Source organism: Lissotriton helveticus, chromosome 2_1 (assembly GCF_964261635.1).
Source record: "Lissotriton helveticus chromosome 2_1, aLisHel1.1, whole genome shotgun sequence".
Taxonomy (NCBI): domain Eukaryota; kingdom Metazoa; phylum Chordata; class Amphibia; order Caudata; family Salamandridae; genus Lissotriton; species Lissotriton helveticus.
In genome coordinates this window covers 908248090-908264874 of record NC_136059.1, presented here as the reverse complement: position 1 = coordinate 908264874, position 16785 = coordinate 908248090, and the positions used below count along the sequence as shown (strand labels likewise).

The 16785-nt window shown below is 48.2% G+C and overlaps 1 protein-coding gene across 1 annotated transcript in view; it reads right to left on the bottom strand.

Moving 5' to 3' along the window:
- Positions 1-16785, bottom strand: part of SEMA4D (semaphorin 4D) — a 923316-nt gene that overhangs the window by 97031 nt on the left and 809500 nt on the right. The window lies entirely within an intron of this gene.

Sequence of the window (16785 nt, the reverse complement as noted above, 5' to 3'; positions counted from 1 at the left end):
CCAGAAGCAGAGAACGGCCCAGGACCAGGGTTCAATTCTCGACGCGGCAGGGTCGTGGACCAGAGTCAGCGGACTCGACAATTCTCGCCTTGGTGCCTACTCTAACCAGGGATCACACTCGGCAACTCTGGGCATTAAGCTTGCCTCATCTCTACAACGGCCCCCCAGAGACGCCGGGGATGCCTGGTTTCACCTTGGAGATACCCAGAAGGGACCATCTCGCAGGGAAAGCCAGGACTGGTTCCCCAGCGGTCTTCAGCGCCGGGACGCTTACGGGCAGCTGTGCGCTATACATGTCCCACACATTTACATTTACTACTCCTTCTTTCTTTTCCTTTCCTTTATTTGTTCCCCAGTGAAATGAATCCAAAAAAGAAAAACTTTTTTGCTGAAAAGGTCATCTTTTTTGTGACATTTTTCACTTCCAAAGTGCAGCCTTGGGAAAGAGAGAAATACAAAATTCAAAATGTAAAAAAAAACTAAAGCAAGACAGAGTGGGTCCAAAAGTGGCCAGATTGATTTTATTCACATCCAAAACACATTAGTGCCACTACACAGAGTTTACCAGTGAAGCGCTACTTTTGTTTTCTTGTCTTTCTCTAAACAGCATTGTTTTCCCCGGGTGGGGAAGTGCACCATTTCTGGATGTACTGTAATACCTGCTTGATGGGCGGACTGGAAAATAAAGTGCATACCGCTGCTCTGTATTCACAAATGTGGTCTTTTTAAACCATATTGCTTTCGTTTTGTAAGGATATAATCAATGGGCATTGAAGCAGGTCCATTCCGGCCCTGTAGTCATGGCCTTAACTTTTCATGCAAAAGCACTCATTCATTTCTGAATAAGTGCAAAAGCGTTAAGGTAACCATGTTGTTCCTGCTTACATTTCACATGCTTTAATTAATCTTGCATTCCTTATGAGTGTTTGCTTTTTCCAGAATGTTGTCACTTTTTTTTTTTAGGCAGCATATTGCTCTTGTCTAGTGCGTAATTTGAAATGAGTCTCCTCTAGGTGTTTGTAGCGGGGCACAATTGGGTTGTAGTTGAAGGCAGTGCGAGTTTCTCTCAGTGGGGTAGTATGGTGTTCAGTGGGGAGAGGATGTGGCACTATGGTCAGAGCTGCCGAATTTGGAACTGGGGAGCCAGGTTCAGCCTTCATGACCAGTACACCAGACCAATCTCCCTGAGGGAGCATATTTCCATGCTAGACCTTGGAAGGACCCGCAAGACCTTAGAAGCCCTGGTGTCTTAGCATCGGCAGGTGAACCCTAGCAGTGGCAAGTGTGGGTTAACCTTGAAGGCCTGTCTACCACAATCCCTATTGAACGCCACCGCAAGTCTTTTGGGCAGGCCTACGAAGCAGCACACCCTAGAGCAACAGTGACTCTGTCACTGAGGTCGCAGGACCCTTGAGCAGGGAGGCTCTAGGGCGGTGCAAACGGTGAGATCGCATTGAGCGCTGACTTTGGGTCATGTTTGCGAGTATATTATGTTTCTAAAAGCACTTGCTGCCGCCTTCCTGGCCCCCAGGAATTTTCGGCAACAATAAAAATGTCATGAAACTCCGGTGATCAATTTTCTTCCTAGAGAGAGATGGAGTTTGTCAAGTGGAAGTTTTGACTCGTGGAAAGGTAGCGCAGAGGGTTAATGTGGTCGCTGCAAAGAACATGTACCATGCAGATCACTAAGTCCACATAATGTAAATAGGCCAGTGGATTACTGCTTTTGTCAGAGAGATCCTATTGGTACTTGCAGTTTATAAGTCAAAATCCTAACATAGAACAATGAGCTATTAACTGTCATCTAAGAGCTGCATGCCAACTGCAAGGTATTATTTACATAGTTATGGTTTTTTCCCCAGTCTTTGATTAACATAATGTTGCGAAAAGGGTTCACTTGAACAGAAATCAATTCTGGTTATTAAAGAGAACTTGAAACCATGGTATTACGTTCTAAATTCAGAGTTTGTGTTTCTGCAGATCAATCACTATTAAACTATACTGCCTACTAGTACGATTGTCATGTGACTCCTAGTTCTTTGTCTTATGTAAAATTACCTATTGTGATTTACACACGTATTATTGATTATCTCTGTGTAATGTGTGCTATAAAGTTCTCTGACACTCTAAACTGGTATCAGTGGTGCTGTTTATCAAATTAAATGCATCTGAGAGAGAGTGTAGTTATGGAGACTTGAGGGGCACTGTTAAAGGGTGGTAGTGAGGGAATCCGTGGCAGAGCAAGTCATTGGGGGCACCAACATTGTCGCACAGGGCTCCACCAGTGCTAAATCTGGCCACATCTACTTCCTACAGTTTTAACACCAAATCAAAAGCGTTGATTTGACAACCCCTTGAATCTGTAGCATACCTTCAAGTCAATGTATGATTTAGCAGTGGTCTCGGCTTTTCTAAGACTGTTTTTTTAATGTAAAATCTTTATTTGCAATGGTGTCTTGTAATTTTGTACTATATGTGTTGTGTTTTTGCACTTAACATAATTCTGGCGAGTAAAGAGCACACACACAAAAAAGATTGTCCTACGTATCTTAGCATGGAAGTGTGGGATTCTGGTGAGAGGACTTGCGTTAAAACCAATTACGTAATGTCATCCTAAGGTAGCACAATAATAGCACAGAAAGATAAGGGAGCCTTTTGAAATGTGCAATTATATCCATGATGTGAGAGGTTTTCTCTTGTGTAATTTTATATTTTGAATTATCCCGCCCCTCATTACCTCAACAGGATCTCCCCCCTTTATGAGGCAGAACTGGAAATTGTATCATGCACTCATCTGGAAACAATCTGTTAACGAGGAGTAAATAATATACATCTTTGTGAGACCTGCACCTAGCTTTTCCATCTAATGAGACAAATGTAATCCATTTAACAGTTTTAAAATATATGGACTTATTTAATTTGTATGTTTATCTTTTTGTCCATGTTACTGATATCCACGTTAGGTCTCTTCAGGGAAGCCAAATAAGATCAATAGTCCTGCGATGTCAATTTCTATGATGTCACTTCTTGTGATGTTACCAAGGGCGGCTCCTTCACTAGGGCGGAGGAGCGACGCCCCACTACTTTCTCGCAAAAGCAGAAACACAAAATGCTAAAACGACCATTTTATTTTTCTGCTTCTAGCACTGCGAGAAAGCAGAAGTGTTTCGTTAGGGGCGGGCGGGTCTGTTTTAGGGCAGAGGAGGATTGCCTTGCCAACTGCTAAGGGCGCTGACTGTTCGGCCAAACCAGTCATGCGCACTCTGGCCTTACTCTATGTAGGCTGCAATGCAGCCTACATGGGGAAAATGGCCTCCCCATAGGCGCCTGGCTGGTCAGCGTCCTGATCAATCACAACGCTGCCATTGCAGCATTATGATTGGCTTAGGGGAGGGGAGGGAGGCTGCCTGCTTCCTGTTCTCCCCCCCCTTCCGAACTCCCGCGAGACCCTCCACCCGCGAGTCATGCCGGCTGCGACTGGAAGATACATGCAAATTAGAGGGGCCTCACATCTTCTCTTTCGCCCGGGGCCCCAGGAGTTCTAGGACCAGCCCTGATTAGCATCGCTTCTCCCTCATCAGGGCCGGACTGGATTCCGGGCAGTTGTGTGTGCTGCCGTGCTGGGGGCTAATTTCGTTGATGGGGACCTGCGTCTGCAAAACGAAATTCGTTTTGCTTTTTTTATTTCAAATCGCACGCAGGTCCCCATCAACGAAATAAGCCCCCACCACAGAGAAATTAGCCCCTAGCTCGGCAGCACACACAACTGCCCGGTAGCCAGTCCGGCCCTGTCCCTCATAAAAGAAGACGAGAAGAGGGAGCGTGGCACTTTAAAAATGAGGCTTTCAAGTCAGATTGAGGCAATAGTGCATGTGTTTTCCTGAAAGAGTCCTAGGAGAAAGCCTGGCGTGCATGGCGTAGCTAGAATAAGTGGTAACATTGGCAGATACTGCTGGGGTACTCCAGACTGTGTGAACCCGTCACGTGATCCTTCCGGCGAACTTAGTCACAAGTCTGTTCTTTCTTTTCAGTACATTCCACTGTACCTTTTTCAAGTGCATACACAGCTGCTGTAAATGCTAAAAGACTTTACAGGCAGGCCTGACTAATGTACCCAACTATCTGGGGTTGCTTTGCTGCCGCGGAGAATACGAATATCCGAGCTGTGGGTTTTTCTTGCCCTAATATGAGGCCTAATTAACTCCTTCTTGATTTATTAAATCCCATCATCAGAAGGGGTGCCAGCTGTGAATATACATATTAAATCAACACCGCAACAAAGGATTGTATGTTTAGTACCCTATGCATGTGTTCAGACATCAGCGAGCCCGCAGAGATTCCTAGACAGAAAAACGCTAATAATTCCAAGCATAACTTAAGCATTACTCAAACACAACTGCAGAAAAGCACATTTCTTTGAAATATCTGGTCTGTTGTGGGTGCAGTCACCACATAGTCTAAAAACAACATTCACAACAAGACAGAGCTTGTATTAAAGCAGGCGTCAAGGGAGCGGCGCTAAAATGCGTTCCCAGACAGGCGAGCCTGAGGTTTTGGGAAGCCACAAACGCCAAAGTCAAATTGTTTTTAGTTGCAAAATGTTCTTACTGTGCCCTCGTGCGCCATGGGCTCCTAACCTAACAGGAAGCCCGCAGAATGATGAGCATGGCACAAATGAAGTGCATGAGATGGGTTTAGCGAAGACTCTTAGCAAATTAACAGAAGGAATGTTACTGAACAACCAGGATATTGTATACGGGATATCCCAAATGTAAACTGTGTTTTAGATTTGGCCTTGAGGAAGCTTTAATAGCTCTCTCTTCCAGACTCGTGTATTTAAAGAATTAAATACAAATTCACACATATATGCATACGTGGAGGTGCTCGGCCTTCTCTGCCCTTTGGTTTGTTCAACTGTTAGTCACTATTTTTCTTCCACTCACCACATCATATTGCAAGGGACACTGGGTCAGCCTACTTCAGCCGCTAGCTCTCTTGAACTGAGAGTGTCTGGTATCCTGCCTCATCAACCCTGCCACAAAAGAAGTGCACTCCAGCACTACTGTGCCAGGGTTGGAGGACCACTATACTTTACCAATACTTCTTTCCTTTTATTCTTTATACTTTGTATTTTGTGTCCTCATGCGACAGCAACTAATGGTCTTCAGTTTATGATATTTCAAGGCTAGTTGTTCCTTTTTTGAGCCAAAAGAATCATATTCTACAAGTAAAAAGGGTTTCTATTGCTTACTAGGAGTCATGTGTACTGTTCTAATAAAGTGATATGCTATAGTTATTTTTTTTAATTCAAATTGCACACCGCAAGCTAATGGCTGCCATGTTAGGTGGCACCATGTTTTTGTTTTTTTACCTAAGTATATTTTATGGTGAGTTCCTTTTTAGCCATATGGAAATCCTTGTTTGTCTGAGAAGTGTGCTGGTATTATGATGTATGACACAGTCTCAAAGTTAAATAAAAAGAGTAATTTGTGTGTAGAGCATTGTTTCTAGGGCATTGTCTGCACTTAATCCCACACAACAGCTGTAAAAAGTTTTTACTGCTATACTGCCCGTGTGACAGCTCTGGACATGTCGTTGCTCCGGGCTACTTGTTTATGGGCATTTACATTCCAGTTGATCTTTAGTTTGGATTGAACTAGTGTATCATAGGAGTATTGCAGTACTGCATATATCAAAACCGATTTTGCAAAGTATTTTCGAGTCATCCTTGACACATATAGCGGCACCTCTTGGAAGAAGCAGTGGTGCCTTCTGCAATCCTGGTACCTGCAAGCAATTGTTCATTTCCCGTGTTCCCTTTTAGTTAAGGAACTTAGGGGCATATTACCAAAGGCCAGCGAAAATTATCGCTGGCCGCTCTTAGCGTGAGATTTGATATCGCCGGCTATCGCTGGAAATGATCGCCATGCTAGCGCTGTATTAACAATGCATAGTGCAATGGCAATAATTATTCCTGTGATAGCGGTGTTTTCCATGGAACATCGCTGGTTTGCCAGCGATGTTCCATGGAAAACGGCGATATCCTTAATGATAGGGCCTGTGGTCTTAGCCACACAATCCACCCCCATGTTAGGTATGCCTTAGTCAGGAATTTAACAGACGTTCAATTCCTGCATTGAGGCATACTTAACGCAATTTCATATATCGCTACCGTTCCTTGATAATGTCCCGAAGCTGCCTTCGCGATATTTTTCCTAGTTGGTTTCACAGCCACGCTTACTTTGCATCTCATTAGCGAAGCGAAGTTAGGTGGGCTGGAAATGGGTGGCTAAGTCAGCAAAACACGTGCCAGCCTGTCCTTGTTGATTAAGCGATAAAGTTATCGCCGCTTTACGCCCGAAAACGGACGCTAAAGCGGCGATAAATTTATCGCCTGGCCTTGATATTATGCCTCAAAATAAGTATATTATAGAAATTCTAGATCATATCAGAGATAACTGCAAATATATATTGCGTTAGGTGCGTTTTTATAGCCAATTCTCATCCTTTGTATGAACCCCGAAGTGACAGATTCTGGGTGCCCTTTACAGCTCTGTGATTCTCATTGGCATGAGTCAAAGTAGGAGCTTGGTTGGTATTGCTTTGGGTTGAGTTTCACTTGAGACAAGGGTGGTCATATAATGAGCGACAAGATAGACTATATTAACAAAGATGGTCATGGATGGACTTGGAGTGTTATGTACATTGACCCGGGTGCTGAAGGACACTGGTTTTTCTTTTGTTTACTGCTGTGTACGAATGCCCATTGCTCAGGTTCAGGAAGGTATGATGTTTTCATGCATCCTTGCCCATTCTGTGGCATTGAGGATGTTCCAAGTGTACGTGGATGTGCCAGGTTTGAAATAACCTATTTTCAGGGTGGTTGATTTCTGGACTGGTGAGTGGATATAGATAGTAGTTATGGTTGTCTGGATGCTGAAACTTTAGAAGTACCATTTGGAGTATTTTAACCTCCTGCATAGAAAACAATAGCTCAATTTAGAATATGTAAATAACAATTTTAATGTCTATGTCATGATTAACTGCAACAGATGCGGCTTCGTAGAGCTGGAATATGTTGCACTTGTAATTTTACAATTTCAATTTTAATCTACCACAAATATAGATGTGACATTTTGAGGTGTGCAGTTATCTGACAAAGGACTGGTTACCCCATCAGATTTACCACCCGGATGGATCTTACATGGGAAGAGGCCAGAACTATTGCCTTGACTTTGATGACACCAACATGACACACCATGAAAGGGGGGGCGTGGCTAAGCACGCAATGGCGACGGCCGTCTCTGGGTAGAGCTCTGCTCCGAGCTCTGCTCCGAGCTCCCCTTGCTCAGGCCATATCTCCGTCACATTTATCCTAATTCAGCCTAAATTGCTAGCGGAACGGCATTAGGGCTTCTACAGCTGCCCTGGAAAGTTTGGCGCCGATCGGCCATCACCGGCAACACCGAGGCTGCCGCAAGTGTCGCTGCCGCACAGGTGGTGCCCGGCCCGGCGTGGCCGCCTACAAGGAGCCGGGGATTGGCCCCGTCCACAAGGCCCAGATACTACAGCACACGGAACGGAGCAGAGGAGAGTGCTTGCAGGCACCAATATCGGAGTGGGAGCCTGGCGCTAGGGGGGAGATGGCGAATTGGAGCCCTGCATATCCCCTGTGAGTACACCCAGTGAGAGTGCTCCCCCCCTGTGGACCAGACCGACACCATCGCGGAGAGTTGCACCGGAGAGCGCGCCGCGTCCTCCACAGGGCGGATGTCCCGGCCTGCCGCTGCAGCGGGGCGGTGCTGTGCTGGTGCCCTCTGTGATCTGGGGGTGCATAGACTCTGTTGACCACGCCGCGCCTGGCGCGCAAGTTGCCGGCGCCTGTGAGAAGTTGGCCTGATATGCAGTGCTCACTATTCTAGTGATCACTATGTATCAGTCCAAACAACCCTTATTGATTATTGGTTGTAAGTCAACCTTATAGACCAGCTATCCTAGTAGCATGGATACGAGCAGTCTAAGGCTAAGACTCTAGAGGGCGTGTTAAGCCAGCTGTTTTACCATCACATATACCCCTTGAACACCAAGTGAAAGGACACCACACAAGTTGTTATGAAAATAAATGTATATTTATTTCTAACAAGACTACCCTGGCTCTTTATGAGACAGGGAGCTAAGCACACAACAAAACTCTTATAAAAATACTTAAAGTCGCACAATTTACACAAATGCCCGAGGGGCACGAAAAACCATATACACAAGAAGTGGGATCCGGAGGAGAGACTTACAGCAGACCGCGATGCTTGGTTGGTGCCTGCTGCTGCAGGGTGACTACTCCTTAGTCACAAGGGAGAAATCTTGAGAAGAAGTCGAGAGTTCCTTTCGTAGAAAGTAGTTTCAGGATTCAAAGATGATCTAATTTGGAAGGGGGCCTGCTCCTACCTTTATCCTGCAAAAGGGGGCTGGCACGCGACTAAGTCCTGCCCTATGGGTGGGACTAGGAGGGGGGTGGTTGGACCCCTCTCCTTTGGCGGGCTTTTCCCCAGCTCAGGGTCTGGCGTGCCCCTGGAACTGGTTCAAGCCGGCCTATGCACAGTGAGCACCGGGGTGCCACTTGCAGTCACCTTCCTCTGAAGCCCTGCCTACCTAGGATACACAAAATCCTGTCTGGGACGGTGCTGGCACCGCCCCTGACAGGAAACCCTTTGTCCTTGCCTCCTGCGCTGGGAGGACTCCCAGCAACAGGAGGGCAGACTTGTGTCTCGGTGGCAGCATCCATTTTGTGGAGCAAAGGCTCTGTCTGACTTTAACCGGGGTTACAGGTTACCAACATGTCGTGTCCCTCTAGAAGGGTGGAATGCTAACCCCGTCGCCAGAATTGGCGAGGGGTTAGTATTCCAATTCGTATGACACCTTACTCGACATGTTTTGATAAAGCGATACCAGAGTTGGCATATAACCGCGAGGATTATAATGCACTTAAGAGTATATGGTATGCGTTATCAGGGAAACGGCTAAGGGATAGATCCCGAAAGCCGCAGACAGGCTCAGCTCATGCCAGAGCACCATCTCACACGGTTCCAAGCACTCTGCCTTCAGGATTGTCAAGGCCTGCCATAGGAGTGACTGATAGGAGATCTGTGTGCCCATTTTAGGGTTAGATATAGGTATACTATATCTAAAGCAAAGGGTGATTACACCACCTTGCCCCAGCTGTCGTGCAGCCAGTTGTGTCAGATTTGGATGGCCAGCCAGGGGTGGCATAATACATGCTGCAGCCCCTGGTAGGCCCTGGGTACACCTATGCCCTGGGTACCTAAGGTACACTGTACAGGGACTGATAAGGTGACTCAGTATCCAATTAGATATGTACCTAAGGTACATGGAATCCATTTTACAGAGAAAGCAGTAGGCCTGGGGTCCTGAATAGCAGGGCCCCAGGTCAACTAAGTCAGAAAACCAGCAAAACACCAGGCAAAAAGTTGGGGGCAACCATAGTCAGGGATCTACCTTCCTACATAACCCCCCCCCCCCCAAACGAAAGGAGATAAGGCTATCCTTGACCAGGTAAGCCTATATTGCCTAAGTGGCCATATAAGGAAGTACCAGCACTGGCATGGTTACCCCCTATCTCATGGTCCACTAAGCAATCCCTCACCCTAAGGGTATCTGAGGGTCTCCACCATAGGGAATCTCTACCTGTGGTGTGTTTTGGCAAAGTAAAAGACTGGTGCTGGGATGGAGTACTGAAGTGAGACTCCACTAATGTTGGGCTCAACTTCCTCCAATCACCATCTACCATGTGTGCCTTTCTTTCCAGGACTGAGTTGCTATGAGCTCTCAGGGTCAACCTCTGGCTACCTAAAGCTGGAGGCTGGGTCCCTCTGTTTGGCTTACTGGAGGGACAGGTCAGGTCTGGGGCCCTCAGGTCCCAAGTTTGGCTGTGCCCAACAGTGTCCATCTGTGGGAGGTCCCTAACTAATTTTAAGGGGGATCCCCCAGGAGTTTGTTTTATTTTCACTTGGCTAGGACTACTAGCTTCAGTGCCCTTAATCTACTGATTGGGGAATTCTTTTGGACAGGGGGCCCTTTGGGGTCCAACACTGGCCTCCCTGACCTCTACAGCCCTGGGCTGACTGAGGCAGGGTAGAGAGGGGCAGGTTACCTGCTCCAGACTGGGTCCCACCTTGGAAGGGTCCACTGACATCAGGGGTTCTGCCAGGCTAGGCCTGACTACCTCTGTGGCAGTTTCTTCACAAGGGGTCAGGTCAGTTCCCTGAGGAGGCTGATCCTTTCCTAAAGTCTGGTGGGAGGGAGATTTCTCTTCCTCCTCAATGCTCTCTGTCTGAGTGGAGTGATCCATAGTTTCAGGCTTCACAACACTATTATCTGTCTGAGTTTGAGTTGTGGCCATCACAACTCCACCACCCTTTTCAGGAGGGGACTCAGTTTGGGTCTGGGCTGTGACCATCACAGCCCTGCTAACCTTTTCTGGGAAGGAAGCTGTCTGAGATTGGGCTGTGACTGGCACAGCCCTCCTGACCTGTTCAGGGAGGACATCTTGGACTGGGGCTGTGGCTATCACTGCCCTACTAACCTTACCATGGGGGTTTACCATTCTAGAATGGGTTTCTTGCTCTACCTCAGCCCAGGCTGAGGTCTCTAAATCATTCCCCAGTAGGCAATCTACAGGCAAGTTGGATGACACTGCCACTCTCTTGGGGCCAGTGACACTTCCCCACCTGAGATTTACTACTGCCATGGGATGAGTTTTCTTCCCTCCATCAATGTTTGTCACCGGGTATGTGGCACCAGGTAAAAGTTGCCTTGAGGGGACTAGACTCTCAGTCACCATGGTGATGCTAGCCCCTGTGTCTCTGTAGGCCTCAACTTTCATTCCATTGATGAGGGGCTCTTGTCTGTATTTGCCCAAAGTGTTGGGACAAGTGGTGAAGTTGGCAAACCCCATGCCAGTCTCACAGACAAGAGTATCTAAGTTTGGGGACCTGGTTAGGCCAGAGTCCCCAGGAACTCCCAAAGTAAATGCACCCAGATTCTTGGGGGCACTCCCACCACCTGGGGGATTACTACTAGTAGTAACAGGAGGTTTGGGAATGTTACTTGGGGGTATGTTCTCCTTATTGTTGTTATTTGGGCAACTGCTGTCAGTTTTCAAATGACCCACCTGTTTACAGGGATAACAATAAGGTTTCTTCTGGTTATTGGAAGGATTCTGGGACCCACCCCCCTCAGAGGATTTTTGGGGCCCTGATGTGGTTTGATCTGTAGATTTATTCCCGCCCTTCTCTTGAGGCTTGGTTGATTCCTTTTTCTGGTCACCACCTTGGTTCTTGGGCCTAATCCTGGTTCTGACCCATTTGTCTGCCCTCTTACCCAATTCTTGTGGAGAGGTCAGCTCAGAGTCTACCAGGTGCTGGTGTAATAACTGGTTCTGACAATTATTTAAGACTTGCTCTCTCATAATTAGATTATACAATCCTTTGAAATCAGTAACCTTACTACCCAGTAGCCAGCCTTCCAAAGCCTTAGTGGCACAATCAACAAAGTCAGACCAGTCCTGAGACTGAGTTTTCTGGGTGTCTCTGAACAGCAACCTGTACTGCTCAGTGGTTAAGCCAAACCCATCAACCAGTGTATTTTTCAGGACCTGGTAATTGTTAGCATCCTCAACTCTAGTAGTGAGGAGCTTATCTCTACCTTTGCCATCAAAGGAGAGCCACAGTATAGCTGCCCACTGACTTTGGGGAATGCACTGCACAGTGCAGGCCCTCTCCAAAGCAGCCATCCATTTCTGGATGTCATCCCCTTGTTTAAAGGGGGGCACTATCTTTGTCAGGTGTTTAGTATCTAAACCCTTCTCTTTTTCTCTTGGGAGATTGCTGCCACCAGTGGGAACTATCCCACTCATCTGCTGCTCTCTAGCAAAGGCAAGCTTCTCTTTGGCCAGGGCAAGTTCTTCCCTTTCAATCCTCAGTTTAGCTTGTCTCATCCTTGCTTCATGCTCTCTTCTCTGAGGGGAAGTCAATCTCCTCTGGGGAGAGTTCCTTCTCCCCTGAGAAGAGGCATTAGAGTGCAGAGATCTAATGAAGTCCCTAGAAGGAGATCTATCTCTCCTAACTCCAATGTTAGGCCTGATTAGGGTCAGTACTGGGGGGCCCCCAGCTCCTTTCCCAAGCAGGTCTAAGTTGGCCCTAGTGAGTCTGCTGACTAGTTCAGGCCTGTCTGCCTCATCCCCAGAGAGTTCCTCTTGATCCTCCTCCTCAACTGCATTTTCAGTGTCAAGGAGGTCTGGATCACCACGAGTACCCTCTAAGGCTGGCATATTCCCATCTCCCTGAGATGCTTTCCTAGCATCATAAGTCTCTAAGAGACCTATCAGAAAGGGAATGGTGGGGTTAGACCCCTGTTTCAGTTTCCTGGAGGTACACACTTGTCTCATCTCCTGGAAACTGAGAGCTGCATATCTTGATTTGACCTGTGGAGGGTCAATAACCACAAGGGGGGTCTCAGTAGACTCTCCCTGGGTAGACATGCTTTTCTAGTGAGGTGTAAGGGGTGCACTTACCTACACTATATGTTTACCTACTGATCCCTTGCTAGAGTTGTAGTTTAGGGTGTGCTAGGCCCTAGGAGCTACAACAGCTGGTTCAGTAGAACTCAGAGTATTCTAAGCTAAGTTATATGTACCTCAGTACTCATGTGATCTTTCAAATGATATTCTTAGGATACGTGTGGTAAAACAACAGCAAGCTCAAATCCCAACCGCTGCTCACCAATGTGAGAAGTTGGCCTGATATGCAGTGCTCACTATTCTAGTGATCACTATGTATCAGTCCAAACAACCCTTATTGATGATTGGTTGTAAGTCAACCTTATAGACCAGCTATCCTAGTAGCATGGATACGAGCAGTCTAAGGCTAAGACTCTAGAGGGCGTGTTAAGCCAGCTGTTTTACCATCACATATACCCCTTGAACACCAAGTGAAAGGACACCACACAAGTTGTTATGAAAATAAATGTATATTTATTTCTAACAAGACTACCCTGGCTCTTTATGAGACAGGGAGCTAAGCACACAACAAAACTCTTATAAAAATACTTAAAGTCGCACAATTTACACAAATGCCCGAGGGGCACGAAAAACCATATACACAAGAAGTGGAATGCGAAATAACTAGCAGGTAAGTAATACTTTTCTAGACTGTAGAAACGCTAGGCCTACAATGCTGAACCCTTGGATTAGAAGCAGGAGGCCTAGGGACGCCGTGTGCAGAGTGGGAACTCTCACACGTAATGCGGGGACAAGTCTATGGATACTAGCAATTGCAAAGTTACTGTTCTCGGGCGAACCCGACTAGGTGGGTCGAAAACAAGAGTGGATCCGAACACTTAGAGTGTTGGACTATGCTGGAGCACCGGAGTACTCAGTTTACCTAGCCCAGGGGCTGCGGCTGCATAGGGTTCAAGTTGCGTCGGAAACCCTCGTTGAAGAACCAGGAGCCTGAAGAAAGAAGTTGCTGGCAGGCGGCCAGTGAAGAAGTTCGTGGTGATCCAAGCCTGGATCAGGGAAGAAGAAGACCTGTAAGCAGAGGGGACCAAGTTCTGAATCACTAGCCAGTGATTTAGGTGGGCACCAGGATGGCACCGGACGAAGTCACCTCGACCAGGTGAGTGGGCGCTGCTGGGCTTTGCAGTCTCTCGGACCAGGAGGCGTTGTCGGCGACCAGGATGGAGGTGCGAGCTGTCCTACGAAGGCATCTGCTGTCGACGTCGCAGGACCCAGGATTGGGGCAACAAGTCTTGGCAAATGCAAGCCCACGCGGTGGACTCAAAATGGCGTCTGGAGTGGACCAGGAGAGTCCGGGGAGCAAGGACCAGTCTGGAGCAACCAGACCAGCAGTGTTTGTCGTCAAAGTTCGTCGTCAGAGGGCCACTAGCCAACGGGCAAGTGACCGGGACAACGCGGTGAGCAGCAAAGAGCAGAAGGGCCCCACGCAGATCTCGTGGATGCAGGGGGGCTGAACTTCGGTGCTGGAGCTGCTCAGGGTCGGGGGTTCTCTTACCCCAAAGCACTCAGTCGAGGGTCACTCGGTGGTCGTGCTGGACAAGCGTCGTGCAGTCTTTAAAGATGGCCGGTCCCTCGAGGTCTCGTCACACCCACGGATCACAGCTGGGCTGATGATGCAGGTTGAGGTCAGAGGTGCCAGGGAAGCCGGTTCTCGTCGTGCTGGGCAGTCTTGATCCGGAGGAGAGACTTACAGCGGACCGCGATGCTTGGTTGGTGCCTGCTGCTGCAGGGTGACTACTCCTTAGTCACAAGGGAGAAATCTTGAGAAGAAGTCGAGAGTTCCTTTCGTAGAAAGTAGTTTCAGGATTCAAAGATGATCTAATTTGGAAGGGGGCCTGCTCCTACCTTTATCCTGCAAAAAGGGGCTGGCACGCGACTAAGTCCTGCCCTATGGGTGGGACTAGGAGGGGGGTGGTTACACCCCTCTCCTGTGGCGGGCTTTTCCCCAGCTCAGGGTCTGGTGTGCCCCTGGAACTGATTCAAGCCGGCCTATGCACAGTGAGCACCGGGGTGCCACTTGCAGTCACCTTCCTCTGAAGCCCTGCCTACCTAGGATACACAAAATCCTGTCTGGGACGGTGCTGGCACCGCCCCTGACAGGAAACCCTTTGTCCTTGCCTCCTGCGCTGGGAGGACTCCCAGCAACAGGAGGGCAGACTTGTGTCTCGGTGGCAGCATCCATTTTGTGGAGCTAAGGCTCTGTCTGACTTTAACCGGGGTTACAGGTTACCAACATGTCGTGTCCCTCTAGAAGGGTGGAATGCTAACCCCGTCGCCAGAATTGGCGAGGGGTTAGTATTCCAATTCGTATGACACCTTACTCGACATGTTTTGATAAAGCGATACCAGAGTTGGCATATAACCGCGAGGATTATAATGCACTTAAGAGTATATGGTATGCGTTATCAGGGGAACGGCTAAGGGATAGATCCCGAAAGCCGCAGACAGGCTCAGCTCATGCCAGAGCACCATCTCACACGATTCCAAGCACTCTGCCTTCAGGATTGTCAAGGCCTGCCATAGGAGTGACTGATAGGAGATCTGTGTGCCCATTTTAGGGTTAGATATAGGTATACTATATCTAAAGCAAAGGGTGATTACACCACCTTGCCCCAGCTGTCGTGCAGCCAGTTGTGTCAGATTTGGATGGCCAGCCAGGGGTGGCATAATACATGCTGCAGCCCCTGGTAGGCCCTGGGTACACCTATGCCCTGGGTACCTAAGGTACACTGTACAGGGACTGATAAGGTGACTCAGTATCCAATTAGATATGTACCTAAGGTACATGGAATCCATTTTACAGAGAAAGCAGTAGGCCTGGGGTCCTGAATAGCAGGGCCCCAGGTCAACTAAGTCAGAAAACCAGCAAACCAGGCAAAAAGTTGGGGGCAACCATAGTCAGGGATCTACCTTCCTACATAACCCCCCCCCCCCCAAACGAAAGGAGATAAGGCTATCCTTGACCAGGTAAGCCTATATTGCCTAAGTGGCCATATAAGGAAGTACCAGCACTGGCATGGTTACCCCCTATCTCATGGTCCACTAAGCAATCCCTCACCCTAAGGGTATCTGAGGGTCTCCACCATAGGGAATCTCTACCTGTGGTGTGTTTTGGCAAAGTAAAAGACTGGTGCTGGGATGGAGTACTGAAGTGAGACTCCACTAATGTTGGGCTCAACTTCCTCCAATCACCATCTACCATGTGTGCCTTTCTTTCCAGGACTGAGTTGCTATGAGCTCTCAGGGTCAACCTCTGGCTACCTAAAGCTGGAGGCTGGGTCCCTCTGTTTGGCTTACTGGAGGGAAAGGTCAGGTCTGGGGCCCTCAGGTCCCAAGTTTGGCTGTGCCCAACAGTGTCCATCTGTGGGAGGTCCCTAACTAATTTTAAGGGGGATCCCTCAGGAGTTTGTTTTATTTTCACTTGGCTAGGACTACTAGCTTCAGTGCCCTTAATCTGCTGATTGGGGAATTCTTTTGGACAGGGGGCCCTTTGGGGTCCAACACTGGCCTCCCTGACCTCTACAGCCCTGGGCTGACTGAGGCAGGGTAGAGAGGGGCAGGTTACCTGCTCCAGACTGGGTCCCACCTTGGAAGGGTCCACTGACATCAGGGGTTCTGCCAGGCTAGGCCTGACTACCTCTGTGGCAGTTTCTTCACAAGGGGTCAGGTCAGTTCCCTTGAGGAGGCTGATCCTTTCCTAAAGTCTGGTGGGAGGGAGATTTCTCTTCCTCCTCAATGCTCTCTGTCTGAGTGGAGTGATCCATAGTTTCAGGCTTCACAACACTATTATCTGTCTGAGTTTGAGTTGTGGCCATCACAACTCCACCAACCTTTTCAGGAGGGGACTCAGTTTGGGTCTGGGCTGTGACCATCACAGCCCTGCTAACCTTTTCTGGGAAGGAAGCTGTCTGAGATTGGGCTGTGACTGGCATAGCCCTCCTGGCCTGTTCAGGGAGGACATCTTGGACTGGGGCTGTGGCTATCACTGCCCTACTAACCTTACCATGGGGGTTTACCATTCTAGAATGGGTTTCTTGCTCTACCTCAGCCCAGGCTGAGGTCTCTAAATCATTCCCCAGTAGGCAATCTACAGGCAAGTTGGATGACACTGCCACTCTCTTGGGGCCAGTGACACTTCCCCACCTGAGATTTACTACTGCCATGGGATGAGTTTTCTTCCCTCCATCAATGTTTGT